Here is a 14,119-nt window from a genome sequence, read left to right on the forward strand (position 1 = left end):
TAGATCAAAGCACATAGAGTGAGTCAAAGGGATGGTAGAGTGGGTAAAAATACATCTTCAAGCACAAGTTCCATCCCTTGAGCCTCCATGAGGAAAGGAGAAAACTGATTCCTGTAAGTTATTCTCTGACCTTCACATGCTTTCCATGGCACATATGCCAACTCTACTCACCCACCCATAAATAAGTCTAATTTAAAACATCTAAAACATAGAGAAAACCTTGGGAACTAGCCCTCAAGTAAGTTGAACCCTAGGATGCAGATCATTTCCAGGTCTACCTCCTTTGGCCAGTTGATAAAAGGAGATGAACAGATTCAAGGATTCCATTACATGGATTGTTCCTTCACACAGTATTTCAAGTATATACTGACAGCCAGCACGGCGTTTCACCATGTGTTCTGCTCAGATCAGCCCCCGCGAGCTCTGGCATTCCAGGTATAACTCCCAGTCCTCATGTCTGAGTCTCCCTCTGGAAGGAAATTTATTTATTCCAGGTTTGTCCCCTCCATCCAGGGGCCCATTCAGTATGCAGTGACCCTGGCTTCCTATGAGGCAAGTCTAGAGGCTGTTGCATATCCAAAGGTCACTATAGGAAGCCTCTTCCACTACCTCATGATATTTCAGTTTCTTATTCTGCCCAGTATGTGGACCCTGCCCTATACATCTGTGGCCTCCTCTTGGGAATATGCTATTAGCCCAGTTAACCTCTTGTACACAACACTGAGTCTCGGGCTGCATATCCTATAAACAAGAATGGTGACCCCCCATCTCTCTTAAATAGCACATTTCTGTATGTACATGAATGTGTTCAGAAAGAAGCGGGGTATGTGCTACAAATTGCACTGCACCGGGGGCATGAATATAAAATAGTTTGTTAAAATCCTTTCTCTGCAAGTATCCCTATAAGAGACAGTGTATCAAGTGTCCCTGTAGTCATGTATTTGGCCAATATAAGCAGCAGCCTCTATAAAGTAGGAAGAACAAAACAAACAGCTATTGTGTGCATTATTACGTATTATTCAACAGGTTGGCTACAAAGCTGTAGTGGCTACTGTACAACTTGCCCAGTAACATGACAAATGAAAGAGTGATAATTTCATACCAGGGCCTGGGAAGAAAGCTTTCAGAAAGAAACAGATTACCACTGAAATTTACATTCAATAATAGCGGTCAATCTGGTGTGGATGTTTGAATGAGAATGGCTCCCACAGAATCCTGTTTGAATGCTCAGTCCCCATTTGGTGCAATTGTTTGGGAAGGACAAGGTATGACCTTGTTAGAGGAAGTAGGGCACTGGAGGTGGGCTTTGAGGTTTCAAAGGCCCACATCATTCAAAGTTAATCCTCTCTCTGCCTCATGGTTGTTGCCTTAACTTGTGAGCTCTCGACTATTGCTCCAGAACCAGGCCTGCTTGCTTGCTGTCATGCTTCCTGCCATGACGGTCATAGACTCTAAGCCTCTGAAACTGTAAGCAATAACTTAATAGACTCTTTCTTCTGTAAGTTGTCTTGGTCATATCCCCCAATAAATTCTTTCTTCTGTTAATTGTCCTGGTCATAGTGTCTCTTCACAGCAATATGAAAGTAACTAAAACACATGGTAAGCCAACAAGTAAAACACTGCAGTGGTATTAAGGAGAAAAAGTTAACCATTCTCTTGTGAGAATGTTAAGCAAGGTTAACCCAATAGGAATGAAACACATTGATGTGAATGGGGCTTGAGAATGTACCAAGCATTTCTCTTGTTTCCAGAGACTACATTCTAATTAGTAATGAAAGATGAACCAAATACCATTAGCAACAGTTTAGGACCAGTCTTGTTTGAGACTTAACAGTGCTAACTGCTAATAGAGCAAGGCTCTAGGTACTTTTGAATGACCAGTTAATTCAACCATCCATTTCTAAGGTAGTATGTATCAATTTCATTTGCTTCCAGCTTTTCTCAACTGTCACATATGCTCATTCAAACTTTCCTGTTTCTTCCTTATTGTACCTGTCAGGTTAACTTTGTATTTTATCGAAAACATTAAATTAACCAGAACAGAACTTATCCCTAGTATGGAATCTAACAATCTACATGTACCTGTCTTCATTCCTCTCTGGAAGACCTACACAAGCCCTCCCCACACCATTATTGCATGCAGTTTCATCGTATCCCTTACTGAAAGGCACTACCCCAGCAGCTAGCCCTGTTTTTCTTGTATTCTGTTCTTCTTCTAAGTGGTTGGTTCCATCAACATGCTTGCCTGCTCTACTAGTTTACAAAGAGAAAATTCCTCCATTCATTCTCCATTTTTTAGCTCCCAGCAAGAAGGAGAAAGAAGGAAGAAGAGGAAGGAGAGAGAGGAAGAAGGGAGGAAGAAACAAGGAGAAAGGAAGGGAGAGAGAAATGGAGGGAGGAAGGAAGGAAAAAGCAATCAAGGTTAGAGTGCTTTCTTTGCTGACATTTATTTACAAGTGAATATACCTGTCACCTTCACCTTTATCAGCTTACAACTACACCTGAAGTAACTGAGAGCCACCTTCTGCCTAAATCCAATTATCAGTTATTGGCATGCATCTTCTTCAGACTCCTAGAAAAACTCTTTCATAGGTACCATCTTTATGAGTTTTTCTTCTTTTGACCTGTAAAGAATAGGCCTCCTGCTGTGTCTCTGGCTCACTGGCTCTTGCTTCTGGTAACTCTCCGTTTCTCCTCCCAAGTCCTCAGAGGAAATTTTCAACCATTCTTCACTGGTAGCAGAGCAAATCAGTCTATTACATACATCCTACCATCACAGCTTTCAAAGTATGTCCAGACTCCCAATATTCCCTTCAGCTGTATTAATCGAATGCCCCACTCCTCACACTTCTCCCCTTCACTATCAATTCCCTTGTGCGTTTCCCTATGTCCCATCTTGAAACTGATGTCAGCCATGTTTCAAACAACAGTGACACTTTCTTCTTCCATTCTACCACAAGTCCTTTCCTGCAAACCCAAAATCATTCTCACCTCCTCTCTACCAGTTTACAACCATGCAGATTTTGTTGTTCATTAAACATACCAAAAACATACACCACTGAACCTTTCTGCTTTTTGTTGCTTCTACCTTGGAATACTATTCTCTCAGGAATCTATATTCCCTCTTTGCCTTTAAGTACTCCGCTGAAATGCCAGCTCCTCAGAAAGTCTGAGGATTGCAACCGATCACCTTCTGGAACAGAGGTCTCCAACACTGCCCTGCTTTCCTTTCCTTTATAGTATATTCTGCTGAGCTATACTTTTTCTTCTCCCTCTATAATGGTGAGCACTTTTAGTAACTCCATCATTGCTTGATATAGTGCTGAAAGGATGAAAATCAGTCAATAAATGTAAGTTAAATGCATGAATGCACGATTCATTTGGAGCTGAAGATAGAAAACTTGGGTTGCTTTCAGCAAACCAGAGGACAGTAAATTAAGATAACATCAGCTGAATGTGAAAAAGTACTTTGGAATGCTTCATGAACACAACATTCAAATCTTACTTATTCTATAGAATACATTTTAGATGAGAAAAATCAAAAAAGCTATATGAAAGACAGAGAAAGCATAGCAGTTAAATGAGTATTCAGAATGCCGAATTCCTCTACAATTCCATTAAGGTTTCTACACATCAGTCATTTTCTATGTGCGATGAGGTTCAGGATCCTACCTGACATAAGGGAAGATGGGAGAGTTAAATTCCATGATATGTAAAGATATTTCCTAGCTCAAAGCACAATAGTAGAACCTTAAACTACTAGTGTACATACTAATATATCACTTTAAACTTAAATGATACATATAATTGCAGTCTAAGACAGGAAAAGGCAGTAAAGGAAACTGAGCCCAGAACTCTGGACAAGTGTCAGCTGTGGCCGGAATAAACACACTTGGGAAAGGAAGGACGGATGATGACTCATAGCGGACAAGCTGGAGTCATTTAAATCCCTGTCAGATTTCAACCTGAAATGACTACCTCCATCACATGAGGGCTAATCTCTACTGAACAGCCCTATTGTCAACTTGTTAAATGAGGGGGGAATTAAATTTAGATAACACAGTTGACAGAAAAAAAATATTTTAGAAAAAATTTGAGAAAGAATAAACTTATATAATTTGTTAATACTCTGATTCTATGGAGCTTTGAAAATATACCAAAAAAAAAAAAATCAGAAGTAAAAGTTTCAAGCCTGGACTTTACTGTATTATAGTCTGTTTGAGAAACAATTACCTATTCATCTGATAGAGAAACCGAAGCCTAAAGATCAGTTATTATAATCACATGGCTTAAAGTGAGAGTTGTTTTTCTCATTCTTGTACTAATACAGTTTATCTCTTCCATTCATTATTTACACGATGCTCAATGGGAAAGCAGGTACTTAGTGTTTCCATAGCTCACCCCGTCCTTAAAACAGACAGAAAAAAAATTCCAGAATATTTCTATTTTGTTTTGTTTCACTTTTTAAACAATGTTTGCTTACAGAAAGAACTCAATATAAGTACTTTTGAGATAGAAGGGTAGAGCAGAGAGTGAAGTCTTGAAAGCCCTATAGGAAGTCTTATGATATTAACAGGAAAAAATATTTAGAAAAAAGGAAATGCCTTAGCTGAGGGACTCAGCCAGCTGGGTGCCACTGGTACTCCACAGAGTAACTCATACTCATTATAATATTAAATTGTATACCCTTGATGGAAATTTAAGATGCTAATGAAACGTGAAATACACGAAATCGTATGTAGAGCTACTCATGACTGAGAGAGTATATATTGGAAAGCCAGTGCTATAAAACTAAGCCGGAAAGCCAGCACTTTGTGAGGCCACGGCAGTGTTAAGCTCCTCTCTGCTCCAGCCTGCTTCATGCCCGGTCTCTGCTGTCTCTGCTTCTGCTACAACCATGTGTTTCTGTTCAATTCCCTGTTCCTTGACACAAGAACACAGAACCTCTCTGGATGTGCCTTCTGACCAACAAAGCTGCTATAATATGGGATAGCTTACACTGTACTATGAGATGCTCTGGTTTCTTCTGTCAGTGCCAAGCAAGGTGTGTGGTATTGCACACATGGTATGCCCAGCAAGCATGTAGCTCTTGAAAGCATAGAGGCATGATGACAGGCTCGCTCTGTCGGTTCTGCATACTGAATTCAACCAGAGTCAAACATGATGAGTTGGAACAATGAACACTCCAGGAATACATTTTCTCTTCTTTTTAAAAAAACTATTTATTTGTTTGTTGGTTGGTTGGTTTTGAGTTTTTCAAAACAGGGTTTCTCTGTATAGCCTTGGCTGCCCTGGACTTGCTTTGTAGATTAGGCTGGGTTTGAACTCACAGAGATCCTCCTGCCTCTGCCTCCCTGAGTGCTGGGATTACAGACACGCATCACTGTGTCTGTCTCTCTTCTCCCCTTTTAAATGTGGTTTACACTTAGTGACTTATATCTGATTTGACTTAAGACCTACGTCATGAAATGGAACCCATACCCAATACTGTTTGAGTAATCAAGAACCTGAGACTAGATATCTCCGAGACTTAAGGTAAAACTAAATCCTACTACTCTAACATAAAACAAACAAATAAATAAAATTGGCAAGAAAATGACTAATGGCATTCTGCTCTACTCATAGATCAGTGCCTTGCTCAGCCAACAACAGAGAAGCCTCCTTCTGCAGCAGATGGGAACAAATACAAAGATCCACAGCCAGACATTACTCACAAAGTAAGAAACCTTGGAACACTCAGCTCTAAATGTGATGTCTCCACCAAATCTATACCCTCAGGGCTCAGGGAACCCTGTGAAAGAGACAGCAGAAAGACTGTAGGAGCCAGAGTTGATAGAGGACACCAAGAAAACAAGGCCCTCTTAATCAACACGATGAAAGCTCAGATGAACGGAGAGACTGGGGCAGCATGCCAAGCACCTGCATAGTCTGCACTGGGTTCCTTACATGTATGTGATGGCATCCAGTTTAGTGTTTATTCATGGGGTTCCTGAGCATGCAAATGTGTCTCTATTTCTTATGCCTTCTTTTAGGCTCTTTTCCTTCTATTTGTTTTGTTCAATTCTGGGGTGTTAATCTTTCATTTATCATATTGTATCTTACTATTATTCCTTAGAAGCCTGTTTGTTTTCTATTGAGAGAGAAAGGGAGACAACCTAGATGGGAAGGGAGATGGCAGGAACTTGAAGGAGTAGAGAGAGCAGAAACTGTAATCAGGATTTATTATGGGAGAAAAATTTTATTTTCAAAAAAACAGTGAAAATTAACGAAAAACAATAGTAGTGGTGCCAAATGCCACCAAATCAAATACTATGGTTCAGATATGAAGCCCCTCACCACAAAAGTCACTGTGCTGAGGCTTGACCCCCAGCTGGCAGTGCTATAGCAGGTAATTGCATCATGAGGCTCTGTCCCTGTAGGGATTAGTCATCCAAGGTATTCACAGCGAATAGCTGTGGTTGAAGAAGTCTTCCTGGGATGCCTATGAAAGGCCTCTGGACCCTTCCCATCTCTGGCTTCCATGAAATGAGAGGCTGTGACCCAGCTCCCTCTCTTTGATATAACATGCTGCCTCAGCACAAGGATAAGGGTAGAGGGCCAGCCCACCACAGACTGACCGTCTGAACCCATGAATAGAACAGTCCTTCTAGCCTAAGATGTTTCCTCAGCCATTTGCTCACAAAGTTAAGCAATGAAAATTAACTTGAATCAAGCTGTGGATACTATCATCAGTGATGCCACATAGTTATCAGATGCATCTTAAATGATGGGCCAGCACTTCAAAATTGTTAGTAAGAACATAAATTATTGAAATATGGAAATACTTCAGCAAATTGAACTATAACTTCCATATGACCCAGACATGCCACCTCCGAGTATGCCTACCTGGAGAAGTCTAGGCTGACCACCAGAGACCCTCACACGACCCCCCTTCCAAAAAGAAGAAAAGATAATGGGCCAAGAAAGGCACTTACATTTTGTCTTTCTGTCTCTCATAACTCTAATGAAACTGAGTAAAACAACACAGGAAGCCGGATTAGAGGTTATTCTGCCAGACTTCAAGCCAGTCTCATTGAAATCTTTGGGATTAGGTCTAAGAAACTGTAACAGTCTAGAGGACACAGGGTAGACATGCCAGATTCAGGAGAAGTGATACTGTAGATTGAGCAGGGCTAGTTCTAAGAGGTTAGTTAATTACAATGAAACACCAGTCTTTGGGAAATGTATTGTGGTATGTGAAGTTGGCACTGCCTGTGGTGATTTTGCAACTTTAGGACCACCATTCTGGAATTAAAAATTCATAAAGTTGGCAAGAGGATTTATAGATCTGGAAAATATTGAATTGATAAAGTAACCAAGGCTCAAGAAAACAAACACTGCATGTTTCCTCTTATATGAAGATGCTAACCACTATTTTTTATGTGTGCATATTTATGTGAAAATGTGAACAAAGGACATGAAACTATCAAGGGGGTATGTGAAGGGGTAAAGAGGCTTTGAGGAATAAGGCAGTAGGAAGGACAACAGAGCACATATCTTATGAATGTGAGCAGAGGCTGAGTACCAGGGATGAGAGGGAACAGAGTGGGAGCAGGGGGATGAAGGACAGAAGCAGGTAGGAGGGTAAGTACTGTGAAAGATCTACAAGCAAGCCTGTCACTGTAAACGGCAAATGAAAACTGAAGTAAGGGAATGAAATTTAAAACTTCAGAGAGGGATATCAGAGGATGCACCTAGGAGACTGAACTCAGAGCAGTGGAAGAGAAACTGTAACTCTCTGGTCAGATAATCACACATGAGCATTGCGCTTACATGCTTCAGGAGCCTAAGCACCTTATCCCAGCATACTGTTCTGCAGGTAGATGTAATTCAAGCAACTTGAGTGAATACACTTATGCATCCTTCCCCTTCCTTGTCATGACACAACAGCCTATATCTGAGGCTCCTATTCTGAGAATTAAACTATCAAAATATGTCTAAGCCACAGTAGCTAAACAATCTGCTGAAACAGAAAAAAAGCTCACATCATTTAATTCCCCATATTGACCTTTTGAAATATGGACTTGTATAGATGTTTTACTTAGTGTTACTCTGTTTAAAACTCACAATAGTAATTATCTATATAGTGTTTGTCCTGTATTTAGTGCCAAATGGACAAATGATCTAAAGCATAGGGGAAAGAGATGCCCCAACCGTATGCAAATACAAGTCCAGTTACTAGGGGAGCCAAAGCATTTTCTCTATGGGTTTTAGTAAGGAAGGCAAGGGGTCCTGAAACCAAACTGTCTAAGATGACTGTATCAGTGTCTTCCAGTCTGTTCTTCAAGGTGAAAAAGTGAGTTGGAGGGTAGAGGGCTGTATGGTCTGCCTGAGGTCATTCTATCCCCAGACTGGTTCGTGGACCTGCTGACTCATGGGTAATATGATGACTGGCAGTGAAGCTGTCTAACAGTAGCAGCCTCACTGCACCATGCCCACATTTGCAGATTTGCACAGCATGGTAACAGGTTCGGCACCAGGCTCTATATAGGAGATTACATTTAACCCCCTGCACTCTGTGAGGCTTCAATTATATTCTCATATTAGGGATGAGAAATTTGATCATTAGAAAAATTAAATTACTTTGCCAAGGTTGCAAATGAGATTCAAACCCAAATATTTATGGCATTCTCCCCTAACTCACTTAGCAAGAAAATTCCATTAGTGCAGATGCCTAAATGCTCTAATTAGAGTGTGGTCCTGATATCATTAGTCTTAACCAATATACTGAGAAAGCATGTATAATACATTATAGGCATCCACAGAGCATCCATTATCCTGAAATGATGCAGATAAACACTTCTTAATAGTGCATTTAATATGCAACAAATGTTATCACTCTCCTATCTTTATTTGTACCCAAATAAAAACTCTTGTAAATAATAATAGCAATTCAAGATCCCTGAGTTTATTCCTTCATGGCTCAGGTAATCATTTCTGTCTCTCTTGAAGACCTGCCTACCTGAAATCTCAGACTCATCCTTATCTGAGTCTCGGATAAGCTACTAGCCATATTGGTCACGAGACAATACTTACCACATGCCCAGATTGTAGTGCTTGGTCAGTGGGAAACTACCTATAATCTAAAGTTGCAAAATGAAGCTGCATGTGTATTGCTAGAACCCTAACCAATGTCAAGGACTTTGGAGAGTTAGAATGTCACAGGTTCGAAGCCAAACTTATTGAGTTAGCTTGGCCTTTTTAGTGGACAGTCTTCTACTACACCCTGCACATGACGTAACACTGTTGTGATGGGAACGCTAAACTGCTCCATGGGACACCCATAACAGCTCTGCTAAAACACCTTTACTCTCTGACGTCTTTTCCACTGTCTCTCCTAACTTACTTTAAAATAAAAACTATAGCCTTCAGGGGCCCTGTTTTGTTTTTAACTTTTCTATTACCTCATCCCTTCTTAATAAATTTAATTCAAAATTAACTCTAAACCTCTTGTTGGGCCTCCCGACTCATACCTATAAATTCTTCTTAAACAGTGGTTTTGATTCTAGTACCAGCAGGCCCCTCTGTAGTCGCTTGAAAACTCACTTTACTCAGACTGTTATTCACCACACTACATGGACTTACATGAACAATGTCTTCTTGATGTGGAATCTGAATATCAGTCGCTGTTGCAGGCACCTGCACCTGACAACACCCAAGGAGACAAGCAGTCCTCACCCCATCCTACTGTGTCCCAGCTGGAAAGCCAGCGACTCAGTCTTGACACCCAGCATCTCCTACGTCTCCTCCTTCACTTGGCTTTCCTTAAAATCATGCCTGTATCCTATCCTCTGAAAGAGTGGGGGGGGAGGGGTGCATGCGTGCTTGCACATGCGCACATGCACATACACCCCCCAAGTATTCTGGTTGACCTTTGAGTCCAGTCCTTCCTTACAAGCTTGGGTCTTCTATCCCTTTTACCTATCAATTTCTGTAACATGCTTGTCAACATGAAGAAGTGGCCACTCCCCTACAACATGAGGACCCCTGAGTCAGGAGTCTGTACTCCCCAGAAAGTTTGTTTCAATTTCCCCAATGGTTTTTGTAGAGTAAATGACGAATAAAGGCTGTATTAGTTTACTGAATTAAAAAGTGTATAGTTAGCTAGTATCAAAAGAAAGTGTGTCAGCCTTTGTGGGATACAGGTTAACTTTGACCTCACTCAAATTACTCTGTACACTGAACTATATGTCCAGTTAAGTCTCTGTTGTAGCTAGAACTGCAACAGTGTCAAAAGCTGCTTATCCTTTCACAGACCGTATAATTACATCTGCACTTTATTAATGACTCATTTGAATACTTCATTTAATTGGTGATAGTGAAGAGACCATAAGACTTTTAAGTAATAATTAAATTTATCAACAAGTGCTGGGTGGGGGTGTTACTGTAGAGCATCTGTACCCCTGCTGGTACAGCAGAGATAGGCCTACAGGAAAGATGGAGCTTCATGGAAGGGAGATAGAAAGTGTCTGAAGCAGTGAAGGTGTATTTCTGTCTGTTGAAATAGCAAAACATTAAAAGGATTGCCACTCTGGATGACCAGGGGGCTGTGAGTTGCAGCTGAGAGCACGACTTTGTTAGACAACAAACATCCAAGCTTGTCATCTCATATGGACAACCATCCAGACATGTGTGCAAGAATCTATTATAGCACAGTGGTTAGTAGCCCAGGTTGCCTGGATAAATCACTTGGTTGTGTCATCAAGAAAGGGAACTAGTATTTTAAACACAGTATTACATACCATTGCTCAAGCTGAGACTTTGTTACCGATATATGAATGTCCTCAGGTAGATTCAGTTCCTTTGTTTTTCCAGAATGCCTGGCAGAGTACATTTCACGGACCTTTTATCTAGATGTGTTTCGGGAACTTTGTTAGATTAATGCTTCTGAGATGATGTGTGTTTTGGGATGCACATCATAAGATCTAGAAGCTTTCACTCATATCCAGCTTGTGCTCTGTCGGCCATTCTCTAGACCTACAGTCAGTTGCAAGGTAGACCCAGGCAAAAGAGCAAGGGCCAGTAAGTACTTAACCTCAAAAGCTGAGCTTCCCTGTGTGTCCACAGCTTATAAGCATCGCCACCACGTATTAAAAATAGACTGACTGACTTAGCAACTTTTACTTCCAATTGCTTTTAAAAAAAGAAAAACCTCAGATCTTTACTGTAATTCTTTTATGTTCCCCTTTAACAGTTTATTCATTCTCCTGGCTTCCAAAGCTTCTGCTGAATTTATCTGCCCTATGCTTATGCCAAGTTACTGTTCCCAAATTAAAAAGTTTGCTTGGACGGTAGTTTTATCATTTAAGATAGGATGGATCAAGAAGCACTTGCCAGGAAATGTCATCTTCCTGGAAAAATTCAAATCACAGTTACCTTCAGCAACAATGGAGAGATAGCAGCACAGAGAAATTAAAACAGATACAGATAAGCCTCAAAACGACTGTCAGCCAAAACTTCAGATGTACCCTAGTTCCAGTTAGGTTCTCCAGAGTGAACAGTGAGCTGTAAGCACTGAGCTGCGTTACCCTTTATTGTTCTTAGTAACTGGAAGCTATAGGAACACTGCTCTGAAGCTACTCAGCTTCAGAAAGTCAATTCCGTTCGGCTGTAGCTATAGCTCCTCAGACATGTGCATGTTCGTCTGTCAGTAGGGGACATTGAATTTTCTACTAATCTGCCACTTAGATCCTCATTTATATTAGAAAACATAATTCAAAATGGATTTGTAACAAAAAAAAGTGTGGAAATGGAGAATTACTTCTGTCCTTTGGTTCACACTTTCCTGCCAAAGAAAAAGAGAGTGAGGGACAGAGCAGGAAGCTGAAAAGAAACTAAAGGTGCTGGTGTCTGTGGAAGAGGATGCTGGCTGAAGCAGTCAGCAGATGAGAGAGGTGAGAAAGTAAAAACCCCACAGAACTTACCAGAGGGCCCAGTGAACAACCTGCTGAAGAAAGGACCCTTGCTCACTGCCATCTGCAGATCCCAGGACCCAGAGCCCAACTGAAAGATGCTCCTTGGATACAGGATTTTAATTTGATGAAGTTCATGCTAGCTCAGTGACAAAGTAAGCAGAATTTGGGAGTCACCCTCCCAGGAATGCTTTGCTGCCCTCCCTCCCCAACACCTTTTTCCCCATTTTAAACTAGTGGACTCTTTAATAATTCCAGTCAGGTCCACAGCAGGTCAATTAATACCGGGCTTGCCGAAGCTTTGGTTCTATTAAGTCCCTTCTTTCCAGTGATACTCATGTCTGTTTTCTTGAGTCTTCCTTACTACATTTTATTGCATCTGACAGTTGGTGCTCACAAAACGGAACCCAGAACAGTAACATTTGCAGCACCCATGAGAGCAATTTCCTATTATCTGTTTCACCCAAAAAGTCTACATCAATCATGGTGAAGAAACTGATCTAAAAGAGTGATCAGAATATAAGCAATGTCTGGTAAGAACTTTTTAACAGCATAAATTAACAATTAGCTGTGCATTCAAGGATATACAAGGAAGATAAACACTGACAGGTAATTCAGAGGTTGACTCTAATCACAACTTCAGAAACATTCCTCCCTTATAACATAATCAATGAATCAACCTATCGTCTCAGCATTCCAGGATCATGGTCCTAAGTGTGAGGTCCTACAGGACCTATTGGAGCTGAAGGGACTGGTACACCTTCTCAGATATCTCTGCTGATGATCCAGAGCATGCCAGCAGCATTTAATAAGGCAAGCTTAAAGAGGAGATTGGTGGTCATTCAAAAATTTCTGCGTATTTCTGTCAACCATCTACGTTTGTCATTTTAAATAAAGCTGAGTGAGACTAGAGTGGTGCCTAAATTATGAGCACACATGTCAGAATGTCTAGCTGCATTGCTTTCCTTCACTGTTCCCATTTTCTTTCTTTTTTCTGTATGAATAATAAATCAAACAAATCTTTTTAAATTTTTTTTAGAATTCATTCATTATATATCCCAATTGAAGGCCTCTTCCTCAACCATTCCCAGTCCTACCCTCCCTCTCCTGTCTTCTTCCCCCCATCTCCTTCCCCTAGTCCACTGAGGGAGTTCCCCCCTCTGTCATCTGTCCACAGATTATCAAGTCTCATCAGGACTGCCTGGATCCTCTTCCTCTGTGGCCTGGCAAGGCAACATCACCAGGGGCAAGTGAGCAGGCAATTGAGTTCATGACAGAGGCAGCCCCTGTTCCCCTTACTCAGGAACCCATATGGAGACTGAGCTGCCAATTGGCTACAACTGAGCAGGGGGTCTAGGTCCTCTCCATGAAATTTGCAGGCAAAAAGATGGAACTAGAAAAGATCATTTTGAGTGAGGTAATCCAGAAACAGAAAGACACACATGATATACACTCACTTATAAGCAGATAATAGCCATATAATTTAGGATAGCCATACTAAAAGCTACAGACCTAAAGAAGCTAAACAACAAGGAGGACCCTAGGGAGGATGCTTAAATCTCATTCAGAATGGCAAGCAGGATAGACACCAGAAGCGGCGGAAGAGAGGGAGCAGGATGAGAGCCTACTATAGATGTTCTCTGAAAGGCTCACCCAACAGGGGATTGAAGCAGATGCAGAGACTCAGCCAAATATTGGGCAGAGAGCAGGTGAGAGACCAAAAGATAAGCAGCGATCGTTAAGACTATGTAGAGTAAGACTATGTAGAGTAGGCCCAGTATAGCAGTTAGTAAATTCCCCGAGGGGAGAGCTACCTCACTGTGTTCTTTCCCCACCCACTAGAGATACAGTTGCTAGGAAACTGGACCCTCCCCCTAGGGAGGGACACCTGGTCATTAATGGTCTGGGAACCTTCCTATAGCCAAAAGATTCAAAATGTAGCATCTTGACCAATAGATGCTTGGCAGGCAGGAATTGCCCCTGCCTTGGGCATGCTGGGATGGACCAGAATCTATATATCACCCAACTAACCTGGGGGTGGCGCGCTCAGCTCCCACCGCTTTGGCGGTGGGGCTGTGTAGGCCCAAGCTGCAGCTTGTAATTAACAATAAAAAGACCTTCATGTGTTTTGCAACGGAGTAGATTCCTGGAGATCTTTTGGGGGCTCT

The 14,119-nt window shown here is 41.3% G+C and overlaps 1 protein-coding gene across 9 annotated transcripts in view; it reads right to left on the reverse strand.

The window, feature by feature from the left end:
* Dgki (diacylglycerol kinase iota) overlaps positions 1-14,119 on the reverse strand; it is a 453,496-nt gene that overhangs the window by 112,977 nt on the left and 326,400 nt on the right. The gene's annotated exons all lie outside the window — the stretch shown is intronic.

Source organism: Meriones unguiculatus, chromosome 3, assembly GCF_030254825.1.
Source record: "Meriones unguiculatus strain TT.TT164.6M chromosome 3, Bangor_MerUng_6.1, whole genome shotgun sequence".
NCBI lineage: Eukaryota > Metazoa > Chordata > Mammalia > Rodentia > Muridae > Meriones > Meriones unguiculatus.